This window comes from Mandrillus leucophaeus, unplaced genomic scaffold (assembly GCF_000951045.1).
Source record: "Mandrillus leucophaeus isolate KB7577 unplaced genomic scaffold, Mleu.le_1.0 Scaffold59, whole genome shotgun sequence".
Lineage (NCBI taxonomy): Eukaryota > Metazoa > Chordata > Mammalia > Primates > Cercopithecidae > Mandrillus > Mandrillus leucophaeus.
This window is the reverse complement of record NW_012106363.1, coordinates 764301-782159: the sequence shown is the minus strand read 5'-3', so window position 1 is coordinate 782159 and position 17859 is coordinate 764301.

Below are 17859 nucleotides of genomic sequence, written 5' to 3'. Positions count from 1 at the left end.
CCTGCCTCCATGACATATGGGAGTTATGGGAGCTACAAATCAAGATGAGATTTGGGTGGGAACACAGCCAAACCATATCAGTTGGACATTTTTTTCTTCCTCTTCCTCCTCCTCCTCCTCCTCTTTTTCTTCCCTTCTTCCTTCATCTTTCTTCTTCTTCTTTCTCCTATTTTCTTTATATTTTATTACCTACACAAGTTTTCAAGTTTTATTTTATGGTCTGTGGTTTGTATATCTTAGGTGTTAAATATTTGCCTAGCCAAGGTTCCAAAACTTTTTTTTTTCTCTTGGTGTATTATAGTGTTAGCTTTTACATTTTGACCTAATTCTTTTTATGGTGCAAGAAAGAACTCAAGTTAACTAAAGTTAATTTTTTCACATGGACATCCAGTTGTTGCTGCACTATTTGTTGAAAAGACTTTCATTTCTTCGTTGAATTTCATCAGCACTTTTGTTGAAAGTCAATAGACTATATATTTGTGGGAGTATTTCTTGATTCTAAATTCTTTTTCATAATCCCTCTTTTCACTAATATCTCAAGTGAATAATTTTTTGGTAACTCATGAAATCAGTATTCTAATTTCATTCCTCTTTGTCAAAATTTGCTTTGGCCAGTCTTGGTCATTTGATTTTTTTCCATATTTATTTTCCTTTTCTAAAAATTATTTTGGATCCATGATAGTTTTATATATATATATATTTATGGGGGCACATGTGATGTTTTAATATAAGCATCCAATGCATAATGATCAAATCAGAGTAATTGAGATATCCATCACCTCATGCATTTATCATTTCTGTTTTAGAAGATTCTATTCCCACTCTTAGCTATTTTTAAATTTACTATTAGTTAGTTACCTTACTGTGTTACCAAATACTAGATCTTAATCATGCTAACTGTATTTTTGTACTCATTAATCTGGAAGAGTTTTGAATACATTTTATAAATATCTTCTCAATTTCCTTAAAAAAGACTTCTCTGCTAAGATTTTTATAAGAAATATATCAAATCTAATCACAAAAAATAGAAATAATAGATAAATAAGCTATTAATTAAATCAGTATGAATCTTACAAACATGTTGCTGAGTGAAAGAAGCCAAATTCAAGAAAAATTATGCCCTTTGTAGAAAGCTCAAAAATAAGCCAAACTCAAGTATGGATGCTAGAAATCAGGAAGATAGTCCCTTTGGAGAGGAAAAGGACTTAGTAATTTGGAGAGCATTAGAGAGAGGGATTTTTACATACAAGCACAACTCTATTCCTTTATCTGGGTGTTATTTATGCATGTGTGTTCACTTTATAAAAATGTGTCAAACTAAACAATTTTCATTATTTCTACTTTTTTGTAAATAGATAATGTTTCAAAATCATTTTTCAAAGAAATTAAGCATACACTTAATTTTGTGAGAAAGTATAGATGTGATTACAAATAATAAATTGTATCAAATGTGTGTGGGGGGGGTATGCATGTAGTCAGTTTCAGAAGTAGCTGTTAAAACTCATGTTAAAGGAGTTATTGAAAACCAATAATCCCTGAAGTCCTTCTAAAAACTTTGCCTTTCTGACTTTCTGTCTCCGTTTCCTCAACTATTTTCTAATTCTTCTCCCTTTCTTGTCCCTTTTCTCATAGGCTGCAACACTAATCTCCTGCCATATCCCCAAAGATTTGGACTCTGATCTAGCTGTCATACTTCTCCAAAATACTAGTTGATAAGAGCTCGTGGTGTCACTCCCCTGAGGGGTATATTCAGTTTAACATAAATCATGAAGATCAATGACCCTGTAAGACAACTGAATGTGTCAGCAATGTTGAAATTTCAGACTCCATGAACAAAGAGAATGAGGAATTCTTTTGCTCAGGAACTCTAGTTGTTTCCTGAATTACGTTTGCAAATTTTGTATATAGAATTTGCCTTTCAAGCCAGCTCTAATGAGTGGGCTCACTTTCATTAAGCCATTCAAGTTTCCCCAAACTATCTTCAGTGAAGATTTTTAAAGTCTCTTGTATTTTATCTTCTGTTGTAAGCTTTACAAAACTTCATGTTAAGACGTTTAACACTATCCATTATCATAGAGTCTCATGGTTGAAGGGAGAACCTAAAGTTACGTTAACACAACCAATGCATTGTTTGTAGAATCCTTCCATATTATTATGAAACATTTGTTGTCCCTTTTCTTGGACATCTGTAAGACAGTTACCACCTCCTAGGAAACTACATTTTATTTCAGACATCTCTAATCATACATTACTCTGTTCAGTCATCTTGACGCATAAAAATATACCTCTTTTACTCTTTCAAAATGCCTGTAGACATACACGGATCTTCTCATAGCCTTCTTTATGCACCACATCTTATTTTTCTTCAAATGTATCACATATTTAGTAGTTTGGACTTTGTTCATTATACTGGTCTTCCATCATTGATAAGGTTTTACTTTATCAATATTTCCCTTTAGGTTTTATACATAGAACTTATATAAATCACAATGTACCTTGGTTTACCAGACTCTTTTTCAGGACTGAAATAAGTATTAATTGGTTGACACTACTTTCTAGGTATCACTGTAGAGCGAACTGGCTAAAATGAACCTGGCTCTTGAAGACCTGTGAATACTGAGGACATTAGTAAGAATTCCTTATATAAAATTTGGAATTAGAGGAGTTGTATTTAAACCTCGGTTTGCCTATGCATTGTCTAGGTTACCATTAGCAACTTCTTTCTTTCTCCAAGCCTTACTTTGTTGATCTAATAAGATTAAAATAGGGTTTGTGTAAGATATTTGTTAAGGTAACGTACGTGAAAGCCCCCGGAAGAATATTTGACACATAGTTATAGCTCAATAAATATTACCTGACTCCAAAGTACAAAAGAAACTTAACTCAATATTTTGGTCATGGTGACCTTTCAACACCTTCCAAAATTATGCCAGATGGCAGCTGCTACCTTCCAATTACAAGACTGGTCATAAATAGAGGATGTGTTATTCATGCTCTGTCTGACTTCACCACCTGCTAAAGCTTGGTATGAAATGTAAGCTTGGGAAATAGGAATTTTCCCTTTTGGGTGTAATTTATACTGATTTTCACTCTCTCACCAAGTTCTAGGTTTAAAGAGACTGTCTTCTTACCACCAGCACTATGATTTTGGAAAGGTTAACTAAACACTTAAATATTCAGTTACCATTAAAGTCTAATAAAAGTAAAATCCACATTAACAATTAAGCCATTATGATTAGTGCTGTACAAAGAACACTTCATCATTTTGCATACCTTAATACACTTTTATCTATGAGACAACTGAGCTCATTTAAAACTGCTGTTTGTTGAACAAATCATAAGAACTTTATGATGCAGAGTGACCGACATCATTAAACTCATCCTAAAGATTTTCAAACACGGAAAACTCCACCAATAGAGGTTACTCTAGGGAAAGGCCACATTTGAAAATAATTTTTATTTGGGTCAAAATTGTGAGGACTTATATGTGAGTCAATATGATATGAAAAATGCATCCCAAAGGAGCGATTGCCAAAAGTTCAAAATTACTCAACAAACTGTTCCAAGTCTTATTGGTGATACATTGATATTGACATTTTAAAAACCAATATTTTACTATCCAGACACAGAAGAATCAATGTTACAGTTTGTAGAATCTTTAAGCAGATACATTTCCATTTTGGAAGAATGCAAACCTCAGACCTCTGCTTCAATCCCAACTCCAGGCTCATGAGTTATGGAATTTCAGATTTGTGATTTGACTGTGTGACTTTAATGTAATTATCCATCAAAATGTGCATAATAATGCATACATGTTGAACAGACCAGAGACTAGGGATGAGTTAAGAAGACAATTACTATTAAATACTCAGTAAATTATAGTATTAGTTGCTGTTTGCTTATAGAATTAGTGTTAATAGATGAAATGTTCTCTAAAGTTGTTCAGTTCTAAGAGTAAGTTTTCCATTCTATAAAATCCTTTTATGTCAGTTCCCCTTACCAACCGCTATTGTACAATTTGTTCACTTGGTGTAATAGGTGTTCTTTTTCCCATCCCAGAGAAAAAGGAAAGAGAGACCAGAGGAGAGTGATTGTTAGTTATCTGCACCAAAACAGTAATTAATATATTAGGTTATTTACTCCCAAGAGCTTTCTGATTGTTGAGTAATGAGACAATGGAAATTAAGACAGAGTATCATTTTAGAATCCACAGCAGTCTGTGCTCACCCTGGATATCACCCATCTTGGGTATGCCTCATATGTTTAAGCAGGCGAGGCTGTGCCAGATCTGAAATCTGCATTCTCTTGAAACTTGACAAGTTAACCTTGGAGAAAACCAACTGGTTTCTATGGTTTTTCGACTTTTGATGTTGCTCCACTTCCTGACTGCCTGAACGAGCTAAATTCTCCCATATTTAGAAATATAGTATGTTTTCTCAATTCTGTACCAATTTAGTATAATGGAATATTAAAGCATTACTACTATTTTTAGATTTTAATTTTGATTGTCTTATAGTAACTTCACAGTAACATCTCCATTTATATGCTCTTCAAAATGTGACCAGAAAAGTAACTTAAAATAAAAGCATACTAGAAATGATATAATCTTGAAATCATTTTCACATTCTATATTTTTTGTTTAAAAGCTCTCTGTGAACAGTTATTTTGATTATTTTCATTTGGCATTTTAGGTATCTGAGACTCAGAAAGATACGGCCTCTTTTTCTATCAAAAAATTAGCTTGCAACAGCACTACAATTTCTTAAGCGTACTTATTACATATTTATCTTGTTCGCTCTGTCTTTGCCATTATTCCAGCGAATAAGACAGAAAAGAGACTTACTCTGATGTAGCTCATGTACTAGGATGGAAAGACTGGTAAGCAAATGTAAATTAAAAGTTGTTTGAGCTATTTAAAAAGTAAAATAATGTAGTAATTGATATAATAATGGTAAACTACTTTTGATGAAAGAGAGAGACCCACAGTATTTAGATTAGCTTTCCTGTGAAAAGGGAATGATGAGGAATATTTGAATATTTGATTAGATAAATAGGAGGTGGCCAGGCATGGTTTTGCTGACAGATTGAGCATTTTGGTAGTTTAATTTGCTTTGATTCCCATGCAAGATGAATTAGGCATCAGAAGTTGGGCATGTAGGCTCAGCACCATAGACCAAGAGATTAGTTTGTGATTGTGAAAGATAAAAGAAAGGAACCACAGTGTTAGAGTTCTCAAGACAGAAGCACATTCTTATGGACAAGGCTAAGGTAGCAACAATCAGGAGAAAACTACAATGTGAAGGCAGATTCCTTTCTGTCTCATTTGCTGGAAAAGTAAGAGACAGAGTGGGCACTCAACAAATATTTGTTGATTAAAGTGAAGAAGTCTTAGCCCTGTGCTATTTGAAAAAGCAAGTCACTTTATCTTTCTGACCCTCAGGTAAGGCCAAATAGAAAATAATAAAAATACTGTGAATAGTGAAGTTATATGGAGGAAATAAAATACTTGAAAGTGATCTGAAAATGATAAGTCTACAAAGGCTCATTTCAGGCACACAGATTACCAGGCCAAATGACTCCAAGACTATTTTGAGACACCCATGAATATGGGAACTGAGACTGAATATCCACTTCACATTAGAGTCAGGACCACTCTGGGCTCAAGTCTCAGCAATCAGTAGGTATCAATGACTTTTTCTAAGATGAATTAATAATAAAGGTCTGGAAGGGAACTACTGTGTACTAGAGAGGATTATTAAATTAAATAAGAAGAAGCCTTGAAGATAATGGAAGAAATTTAACTGGAATCGTACCCTTATATATCACAAAATTAAAAAATAAAAATGAATTTATCAAATGCAAAAATATAGCAAGAAGAAAAGACTAATTGGCCTTAAGCCATCAATGAAAATTAATATTTAAAAATGAGAAAAGCCAAAGAAACCAAAGAAAATTTCTCTTTTTCTATATTTTCTTTAACCATGTATAATACATCCAAGCAATAAAAAGTAGTAAGATGTGACTTATGACACTCTAAGCCTTTAAAATGTTAAATAAAGGTAAGAGTTTTACAGACACATGAAGAAACACTATTTTTTATTGGCATAACATTTACATTCAGTTCCATGAGTCAAGGAACTAATTGTCCATACCTATGTAATCGCTACCTCAATTAAGATGTAAAATATCACCATTACTCCAACTAATTCTCATGTGCCTCTTTCCATCAATTCCTTTACATCCCAAAGGTAACAGAGATTTTTATTCGAAGCATCAGTGTTTAATCTTGCCTGTTCTCAAATTTTATATTAATGTAATTATATAGTATATATTTTTCCTGCCTGGCTTATTCCTTTCAGCATATGTTTGAGATTCATCAGTTTGTTATGCATGTTTCACTTGATAAATCTATTTTATTGCAGTGTAGTAGCCCATTGTTTGATTATACCACAGTAGTCTATTTATTTCCTGGTTGATGGACATATTTTCATTGTGTAGTTGACCATTTTCAATGTGGAATTATATGATTAAAGCTGCAAAGTATAGTCTTGTCCTTTTATGGGCATATGTTTTAGCTTCTTTTGGGTAAACACTTGGTAGTGGAATTTCTATGCCAAGATGTGAGTGTATGTTTAACTAATTAAGAAACTGTTAAACTGTTTGGCAAAGTTGTTTTACAATTTTACTCTTCGAATAGCAATAGCTTTATATTTTCCTCACCAGCATTTGGCACCAACAGCATTTTAAAATTGTAAGCATTTCTCATGCATATAGTGTTATCGCATCTTTTAAACTTGTATTTCTTTGATGACTAATGACAGTGAAAAACTTTTCAAGAGTTTATTTGCCTTTTGCCTATCTTCTATTGTGAAGAATCTGTTCAAGTCTTTTATCCTTTTTATTGGAATACTAGCCATTGTATTTTTCTATTAAAATAAAATTTATATATTATATAAAAATTATTTCTATATTAATGTACTGTATAATGCCTATTATATAATAGATACTGATTATATATAGATACCTAGGTATCTATTATACCTATTATAGATACCTATTATAATAGATACCTAGGTATCTATTATAACTATTATATATAATTGGCATTATATTATATATATCTATTAATAGGTATATATAATGCCTATATGTATAATAGGTATATATATACATATAATAGGTATATATACATATAATACATATAATAGGTATATAAATTATATATTTGTAATACCTATTATATATAATACCTATTACATATTATGTATTTTATATATATATAATATGTAATAGGTATTACATATGTAATAGGTATATATAGATAATAGGTTATATATAAGTATACATAAGTGTCTTATATATGAACATAAAATGAAATTATCTGTCAGAGATATCTATTTTAAATCTTTTCTGCCTGTCTGTGACTTTATGTTTAATTTACTTAATGAGGTCTTAGTATGTACAGAAGTTTAAATTCTGATAAAGTATTTTTGCATACTAAGAAATCTTTTCCTAAGCTGAGGTCATTTTTTTCTAAAAGTTTTATGGCTTTATCTTTTAGGTTTGTGTCCATGAGCCAAATAAAAGTAATTTTGTATATGACTTGAGGTAGGAACTGGGGGTAGTTTTTGCAAGGGAGTAGGCAATTGATCTAGCACCATTTGTTGTAAAGACCTTTATTTCTCATTGTGTTAACTTGCTGACTCAAGTGGTTACTCTGCAGTATAGATGATTATATCTATATTTTGTTCAATTTAAAATTTTTTTCTTTGTTTATATGCATGTCTGATACATTTTTGTTGATAACTGGACAGGAAAACTAAAACATGATAGTGGTTCTTGATTTCATGAATTACTGGTTTTGTAATAGTAGAGAGCTAACATACCTGAATTCAAACCGCAAGCAATCTTTTCCTTGATAGGCAGCTACTGATACATTTTTTTCTGTTCCTGTGCCTTCTAGATGGTGTTTTTTTCTTGGCTCCCTATGAGACTTCCCTATGCCAAAGATTTGAGCAGAGATGGGGCTCTGCCTCACTGTGGTTCTTTGCTTATGTGAATTTCTCCTTAAATTCCAGCTGCTCTGCCAGCTATGTACTCTATTCTCTCATGCCAAGCTGCCTAAACTGAGCATGGTTGAAGAATACGCTCAGATAAGAAAAGCATGACACTCACATATCTGGCTGTGTATATCCAATGTGAGTAAGGACTATAATATAAGTACAGCTAAGTATAAAGCATTAGAAATTATGCAAATTGAAAGACAGCCTTAAAAAAGAATAGAATAATTTAAAATATACCCAAAGAATTTCCAGAAATAAAAAAAAATTGGTTAGTGAAGTTAAAATGGACAAATTAGTAGTAGTTCAACTTCCTTTTTCCTCAATAACATCTCAGCATTTTTAGGGAAAGTCTTTTAACATCTGTATGTATGATTCTACATTCATAGTATTTTCCTTAGCACTTTAATATTATTATTCAGATAGTCTATTTTCTGTCATGAGAAGATTTACCTCTGGTCTTTACTTGCTTTTCTGCTATGCCTCTGGATTTTCCTTGTACTTGTATTTTTTAAATGTATTTCATTTTATTTATTTTTTACCTGTCAGCTAGGAGTTTTAGCACTTTATCCTAAAATTTGAGTCTCACTCCTGAGATTATTGTATTAGAAAGATTTCCCTTATCTATTCCCAGCTTTCTCTCATCTCTGAATTTCTGACTTCAAGTATCTCTAGCCAAATAAGCTGCCAGTGTTTCCTCTCATAATGTTTGCAGATTATTGCCATGAGGGTTATGTCAGTGAGCCACAAAGTTCTTACCTCCTTGTAATTGTAGTTTTTTGAAACTAAACTCCTCTCCAGATTCTGTCAGTAGTCGAAGCATTTCATTTTTTGAAAGAGGTTTTTTTTAAAATTTTTTCTACTTTTAATATTTGTTGTTTGCCAGAATTTTGTGTAAGAGAACATTTCTTCTTTCTTATGTCTCTTTTACGAATGTATATGTCTGTGTTTCCTGCCAATTACTAAATAAAATGTGCTAAAATTCATTAGTTTCTCCTTGTAATTCTCTTAGGTGCTGCTTTGCGTATTCTTACAGTATTTTGTTAGGTGTTTATAGTCTAAAAATTGGTACGTATTTTTGGTGAAACTGTATTATTTTTAGTTATGATATGAATTAGCTTGCTTTGTAGTTTACATATTACAAATATCAAAATGCATTTTATATAGTTGTTCACACACAACAATTTTTTGTATCCAAATCAATCCATCTACACTTGGCCTGACCCATCTTCCCCATTTTATGCCAATTTTCTGAATTTTAATCTTTTTAATTAGATGGCAATCTTTTGTAGATGGCATCTGTCTTTGGCTCCCTAGCTTTCTTTACCGCTACTCGTCAGTGTAATCTGTCATCTGTTTGACTTTGGTGGCTACAAAAGTCTTTCACTTCATTTTCCTTCATTGACTCACTTTCATTTGTCCTTATGATTATTAATTAAATTATGACATCAGATTTCTCAAACATCTCCCTCTGTGATCATCTTCTTCCTTTAGTATTCTTCAATAATTCATGAGAATAAAGGTAAAGAAGCCTCCAATCCACGGAACTGACTACGTTTTCATTATCAATCAACTACTATGTGTTCTTATTTTCATGTTTACTCTGCCAAATTTCCATTGTTCATCACTGTAATGTTTCCCATTACAACTGAGCAACCTTGTCTCTTTTTTTTGGACCACTAAACAAAATTCTAAGCTTGGTTAAAATCAACTATCTGCTTCCTTTGTACTTTAAGGGATAAAGACTGCAGTGTTATTTGAGAATGCTGGGTGTTGAAGCAAGACTGTGATTCACTTACATTTCTCTATTTCTGTATGGAATTGTGTGCAAAACCTGAGTTAACAAACCCTATGAGTCTTATCTAATGCCATAATTTTACATTTTAAAAATCGTAAATAGTTTTAATGTATTGATCCTCTAGGCAACCACCTAGTTGACCCATCCATTAATCGGACTCTGTTTTGGGAGCCCATAATAACATATAAATAGGACTGAGTGGAGTAAATACAAAAGTGATCTATTGAGACTTCATAAGCAAGAGTTCTTAAGCAAAATTTTGTCTGAACAAGTAAAGATTCAATTTTTTACCAATACATCCATCGCTACTCAACTAAAGGGTTCATTTCTATCTAGCATAAGCCATGATATTAATTAGTTCCTTTAGTATATTTGAGAAAATGTTAAATCCATTTTTTACCTGGGGTTACAGTTGATTAATGATATTAAAAGTATTATGACTTTAACATAAGGCAGACCTTCAATAACTGTGGTCTGTAACAATTGGTTACTATTTACAAAATCAAATTTGTGAAATACAGAAAATTATCTTTCTCGCTCCAAAATAAATTTTGTTTGGAAAAATGTTATAAAGGTAAGAATATTTCTCAAATTATTTACAGAGAAGCATCATAGTTTCATTAAAGATATAGCACATATGGAAGTATTTAAGCTTACTGTTATCTGAAGTGACCAGGGATTGCAGTGTTTCAGTTAATCAAATAATATAATTAATAGAGTTGACAAACATATCCATAGGGATTACCAGTTCTTAAAGAATGTCTCTACCGTTAAACAACAGTCATTCTGAATGTATACCAAATATAATTTAACCTTCAGTAGATGGTTTATTTATCAGTCCTCTGAAGTTTCTAAGAAGGAGAATGAATCTCAATTTGATTTTCATGTGATTCTGACCCACTGTGTCAGAATCTTTTAATTTTTCCCTATTATTGGAAAAACGATGGAAAAAATAAAATATGTTGACGGTATAGACAGTCTTTCAAGACATTGATGTTAGAAACCATCATAAAGAAGAGAAATTTATTTGTATTCAACTGGAAATTGTACATAAGACAGATTTTTAAAGACTCGAATTCTGTTTTATCCACCATTGCATTCCCAACACCCAAATCAATGGTTCTCAAACTGAATGCAGAAAAAAAAATTAGATGGGAGTAGTCTTGTTTCAATGTGGAATCAAAGCCCCACTGCAAAACTATCAAAACAGGCCTCCTGAGTGCAGGATCTCAGAATTTGTATTCTAACAAGGTTCTGATGTACATGGCTCTCATATTCCACTTTGAGAATAAATTGAACCCTGCTTGTGCTTCTGAAGATTTAATGTGCATATTAATCACCTAACGATCATATTAAAATACTGGTTCTAGTTTAGAACGGCTGAGGTTGGACCTGAGATTTTGTATTTTTAAAACTATTTTAGGGATAGTCAATGCTGCAAATGTGTGGACTGCATTGTGAGTAGCCAGAACCTAGCAACTATCCCTCATTTATAATAGAGCTCAATAAGTTGGTATTGATTGAAGGAGCATTCATATCACTGTGCCTATACTAGCCTTAAGCTGTTTACGACCTTTTACGTTACACAAATCTCTTATGCATGCTAAATTTTCTTATACAACACTATCTTGCATAAAATAAAGGATCTTATTCTATATTTTTTATTGTCCACAAACCATCTAGAATAATATCTTAGAAATGAAATATTATTAGTGAATTTCTCCCTAATGAATGTATAAATCAGAAAAGAACTAAACTATTCAACAAATCAACTAACCAGAGAGTACAAACTGAATTAGTTAGTATGGGATTTTGGGGCACACACTCCTAAATGGTGACTAACAAATATAAATTATGCTCATATTGTCCGTCTCCAACTACAATAGCACCATCACACTATTATTAATTTTCTCTGTCAGATTTTACAAAGAAGTTGGTGATCACTCTGCTTCTTATCTTTTACCCTCCAACACAATTCAACCTAGCAATTGCACATTAAAAAGTGCCCTTGCTAAGGTAACTAATGACCCTCTAAATTCTAAGACTACTAAAGAATTTTCAACTCTGACCTTAGTACATCTTTTTGCTGCATCTGATATTGTCTTGAAAATCTACTCTTTCTCCTCTTTCATGAGGAAGTATAGGTTTTCTTCATCTTTTTGCTTCTTCTTTCATTCCATGCTTTTCTAGTTTTTACTAAATTTCTTCAGCATTCTTTCTGGACAGTTCCATTGGCTGGTTTTCCTCTACTCATCTCTGAAATGCTCTTAGTATGCAGATTTCCCTTATTAATCCTCTACCCTTCTCATGACACACACTCTCCCTAAAGAATACTTTACATTTTAATGTTTTAAAGCCTCCTCAAGACACTGATGACTCTGAAATCTCCACCTTCAAATTGTACATCTTTTCCACAGTATTGATATTTTATATCAACTTGCAAATTATTGAATTTTTGTATTAACTTACTTGCTGACCATCAACATTCAAATTTATACCACAGGTACCTCAAACTAAATATGCACATTTGGGATGCATTATTTTTTCCCTTCAAGAAATTCATTTTTTTCCTCCTCTAATTCTAATAATATCACCATTAGCAGATTTTCCCCCACTAGGACCCTGAGAACAAGCCTTTGTGTCTTCTTTGTCGTTCACTCTCATCTCCAATTACTCAAGTCATGTTGATTTATTCTCCTAAGTAGTTATCTAATCCAGTGCTTCTCAACATTTATTAAGTATCACAATTACATAGGAAGCTTAGAAAAGATGCCTGTACCTAATTCAGATGAATCGGTGTAGAGCTGCTGTTAATTAGCCTAAGTAGTGGAATATTTTCCCATGGATCTCTTTTTATGTGTATCTGATGCAATGTTTCCTACTCTCCCATTGTTTTCTAATAATCATTTCTTATCCCTCAATTACTATACTAGCATACTCACTATACATTGCCTCCTCTTCCATTTGCCCCAATACCTTCCTTCTCACAGCAACCAGTGAGATCTACCTAAAACATCCCTTTAAAAGATATTTAGTTTATATATTAGTCTGTAAAAGCACAGTAGTTCTCCCTTAGTCATAATGGATACAGTCCAAGAACCCCAGTGGATTATTGAAAGCCACGTGTAATACTGAACACTATATATACTATGTTTTTCCTACACATAGATACTTATAATTAAGTTTAATTTATAAATCAGGCACACTAAAAGTTTAGTAACACTAAGTAATAATTCATAGAATCACTAAGGACATCAAATATGTGGTCCCTGCCTTTCTCTCCTGCTTCATCATTGTTGACTGAGATTTTTCATACTCAGCAAGGTATTTCTTATTTTTATGCCTTCATTTATTTTCCTTGTGTTTTTTTATTTCTTTTCCTTTTTTAAAAAAAATAGTTCTCTAACACCTCCCTGTCAGCATTATTTGGCTTTATAATCTTACCAACGAGTCAAGTTTCAATCAGCCCATCCCCTCTGAAAGGCCTCCCTAGGTAACCTTTCTTCTATACTTGGTAAGGTTTCTTCCATTAGGCCTACTTCTATAATTAAACTTTCCTCAACATATTGTAAATGTTCATATACATGTTCGTTTCTTCCACCAGAACTACTTGGGACCAGGGATTGAAGACATATTACTTTGTGAATCTCCAGTACCTCCAATAGTGCTGTAGCCTCCATAATATGTGAAAGACAGAATGAATTCCTTAGTCGATGAATGCACTGGATTAGATGCCTATGGCTGTCAGTGGATAGATTAATATGTCCTCTAGGGTTCCCATTCCCCAGGCCCTTCACATATTACAAGTTCATTGTTTTAAATCTTATTTCACAAAATATTTTCTTATTATTACATATATTTAATAATCTATATTATCTTTAAATTTATACAGGATTTATGTAAATATTTAATTTAAATACACCATTTTAATGCTTTAACTAAAAAAAAAATTACCATCATTATCACCATCAGTGAAATCTGTTTCTGAAATTGAGAACAATCTTGTCAGACAGTTGAGTTTAATATGACTTATATTTTCATCACTTTACTGCAAAGGTCATTGTATAGTGAAATAAAAAAATTTACATTTATATATAAAATGGAATTAGACTAGAGGCTTGGGTAAACATTTTCTGAAAATCCAGCAGGCCATTCAAAAGTCAGGAAAAGAATAGGCAACTCTTTGTTCCATTTGACAGCCCATATAGGAAGACACTTAGTATTCCTGTCCCATCCATTAAATGATATTACTGATACACAATCATTGGACAATAAAATTTATGAACAGCCCCTAAATCTTCTAATTTTTCCCTTGGCAATGATATGTTTGCTGTCTATATTATTACATGCCCCTTGCCAACACACTATGGTCTCCTGCCTTTACTTTACTTAGTTCCCCATCTCATTTCATTTCATCCTCATTCTTTCTACATTTGATAAACCTATGCTAAGTTGTGGCTCATTAATAATGATCCAGGCTGGAAATGTCAAACTCTACGGAAGACAAGAGAGGGAGGCAGTTCTATATTGGTAGTAAGAGGGCAGAAGGGGACATGTGGGTGGTTTTTCTGTTCCACACTTTACAGCATATAGCCACAATTAAGAAAGGTCTGAGCACTACGAAAACTACTTAAAGCTTTGAGTTGTACTGATTAGGGGATGGGAATGAATTTGTAAGTTTCAACCCCCACTTTTGCCAACAACCTAATACAGGGTCATCAGCAATTAAGAGTTTTAAATGGCAAATAATTGCAAAGATAAGCATGTGCAGAACAAACAAATATGAAAATTATAATCCCATAGTAACCATGTATGATCAAGAAATGGCATATTAAATGCTTGTTGTATTTTTTAGGTGGAGTTAATGCCAGAGCTTGATTTAGCTAAGAGTGCTTCTGAGCCCATATAAGAATAAATAAAGAATGTTGCCAATCTGTGGAATTAATTTTGACCTCTATCTAGAGCTTTGTAGTAGAGTTCTTTGGAGGGGTTAACGGTAATTAATAATATTTTCTTGCTGTGACCCATTTTCAACTGAAAACTAGTCTTTCCTAGGCTTACCTGAGAAATAGAAGCCTAGAAGGTTTCCAAATCTCAGCTAAAACCCTACACATTTCTCAGCAGTGATATTTAAGAATGCCCTCCTTCCGAAAATCCAAAGTTTCATTTCTCTCATGTAATAATTTAATCACTCCTCTTGTAATAAAGACCATTTTAAGCTGTTTTAAGGTATTCTACACATTCTCTCAGAAGGGTTTTTTTGTTGCTGTTGTTTCTGTTTCTCTTTGTGTGATCATGGTCAATCAGCCTTACATTCCACCAGAGCCCTTCAATATTTCAAAAAGCATTTACCCACTTCTGATTCTTCATCTAAACAAGGCTCCTGGAAAACTGCATTTCTGTAGACAAAGGGTGTAAAGGGCAGGGAATGATGGTAGAAGGTGTAATAAACAGAACAGTGAATGACAAAAAGTAGAGTGCTCAAACACCTTTATAGCTTTATTCGTGGTAAATAAGATTGAAAATAATTAATCAAGGTCCCTACCATCTAAAACCCTGTGATAGTCAACAAGATGAGGATTGATTTAAAGATTTAAATGCAAACCATTATTTTTGTTGGTGCTTCAAGAAGAGCTGTTCAAACCATAACACAATCTTTGATAGTTTGATCAATACTAGTTTAAGCAAAGATAAAACTAGCTGCACAAAATGTCGATTTGGTACACAAAGAGGTCAATTCAGAGGCTTCTAAACAATTTTTTTCTGCAACCGAAGTATTTCACTCTGCCACTTCAGGAGAGATCAATGTGCAGACACATGCCATCTGTTTTGCTGAAGCCTCAGTCAAAAGAAAATATACCTACTATAGGGTTTAAACCAAGATAAAATACAACAATCACAAACACTGGCAAGTATTAAATATCAATCACTTGGAAAAATACATTGATTGCATGCCTCCTGTTAACAGGTGCCTGACCAAAGCAATCTGGATGTGTAAAGGAACTGAAAGACACAGAAACTGGCTTTGGGAAGTGCATAACAGAATGCAGAAGATGCAGGAAAATGTTGGCTGATGGGAAAATTGGGAAAGTGCACATTTAAACAGCCCAACAGATAATGAAATTGTTAGGGGTGCCATAAATGTGAAGTAAATTACAATTAAATTGAATGATAGGCCACTAATCATGTAAACAATCTTGGGCAATATAGGGTATGAACAAGCTTTCAAAGAATATGTCACACAGAAATGATTGTACGTTCAATAAATGTACTTAGCGTAGAATGGTTAAGAAAATACTGAACTTTTACTGGGTATGAGATGTTCTAGAGGCACTGGACATACAGAGATGAGTAAGGACTGGTCACTTGCAGAAAGCTCTAGTCTATTCTGGGAGGCAAAAAGAAATGGAGACAAGATTTCTCAAAGCTCCATTTTGCTCTTCATAAATCAGTAAATATTAGGGAATGCAGGTTGTGAAACACTGATCTACAAATCCTTCAGCCTCACAGTTCTCCAAGGGGTGCAAAAATTTCCAAAAACTATTGTTTAATTATAATATTCATTCATATCAATGTCTCTGCCTTCTAACCCCTCCTTGACTTCTCCCAGTAGAAACCAATGTGTAATTTTATTAATTGGAATACTTCAGGAAATGAAACTACATGCATTTATCTGTATGCTTTTTTTTTTTTCCCTAAGATATACATTTGATAGTCAACTACATGGACAAATTTTTAGCTTCAAAAGTATAGTTTAAAAATTATTTTCAGTGTTCTATGATAAAAGAAATATGGAGAAGGAGCGGTACTTACTCAAAAAATTCTTTTAAAAATATTAATTGTTTGGTAAAAGTTAGAAATTCATTCTTAAAGGTTGTTTTAAAATGTAGATATATATGTAGAACCAATAGTGTTTATTCATGAAGAAATTTGATGCTCTTGTTCTTTTTTCAACATTCGCAATTAGGTCTACAAAAAAAATTCACAGTGGAGTTTAGGTGATAGTAGGGTTTCATGCTTTTGTTTTGCCCAGAAATATTTTTGTATTAGCATGTTTAGCTCTGTGAAAATCATTGTCACATTAATTATCCTTAGCATTGTAAGACATGCATTATTGCTTTCAACCTGATAGTGATGAAAGAGAATTGTGGGGTGTAGTTCTTAAATGGCATGTCAAAGTACTGAATTCAGATCCTCTGACTTTTTAAATTCTAAATTGATTCCACCCCCTTATGATTTCCACAGTTTTTCACAGATGTTTTTGAGAAAAAAGGCAAGTAATGAAACAAAACTGCTTTGGGTTCTCATGGAATCAATAGACTACAGAGGTATAAAATATATAATGCCAAGCTAACCGTCTTTGAAATGAATACAATCTATTTAGTTTAGGTGTCTGGTGGGAATTATGTTACCTGAACTAGTTAAGTTATTTTTATGCTTATCTTAGTCAGAACTATCAGAAATGATAACTGATTTTTATCAAATAAATTGAGCTATCAATTCTGATGATCATATATATATTGTTTTGTATATTATTTTAGTTGACATAATACAGTTACATTTTATTGAAATATTTATATTAACATGTAAGTGGTTTATAGTTAAATTAAATAGATCAAGTGTTCCATTCTTAGTTTTATTTCTAATATGGAAACTATGAACAAATAAGTACTACATACACAAACTTTAGGATCTTCAATATTTCTGAAGACAGTAAAAGGGTTCTGAGACCAAAATGTTTGAAAACTGCAACTCTAGAACTATTCTTATTGCTAAGTTTTCACAGCTAAAGTGTGAAGATGGTCTTGCACAGTTGGCAAATAGTTTGGTCTCAGGCTTAGGAAACTTGGGACCAGTTCCCCAGCACCAAGATAATTTGTCCCCCTCCTCAAGCTATAAGAAGTTGATGTGTGGTATTATTTCTGAGGACTCTGTTCTGTTCCATTGGTCTATATCTCTGTTTTGGTACCAGTACCATGCTGTTTTGGTTACTGTAGCCTT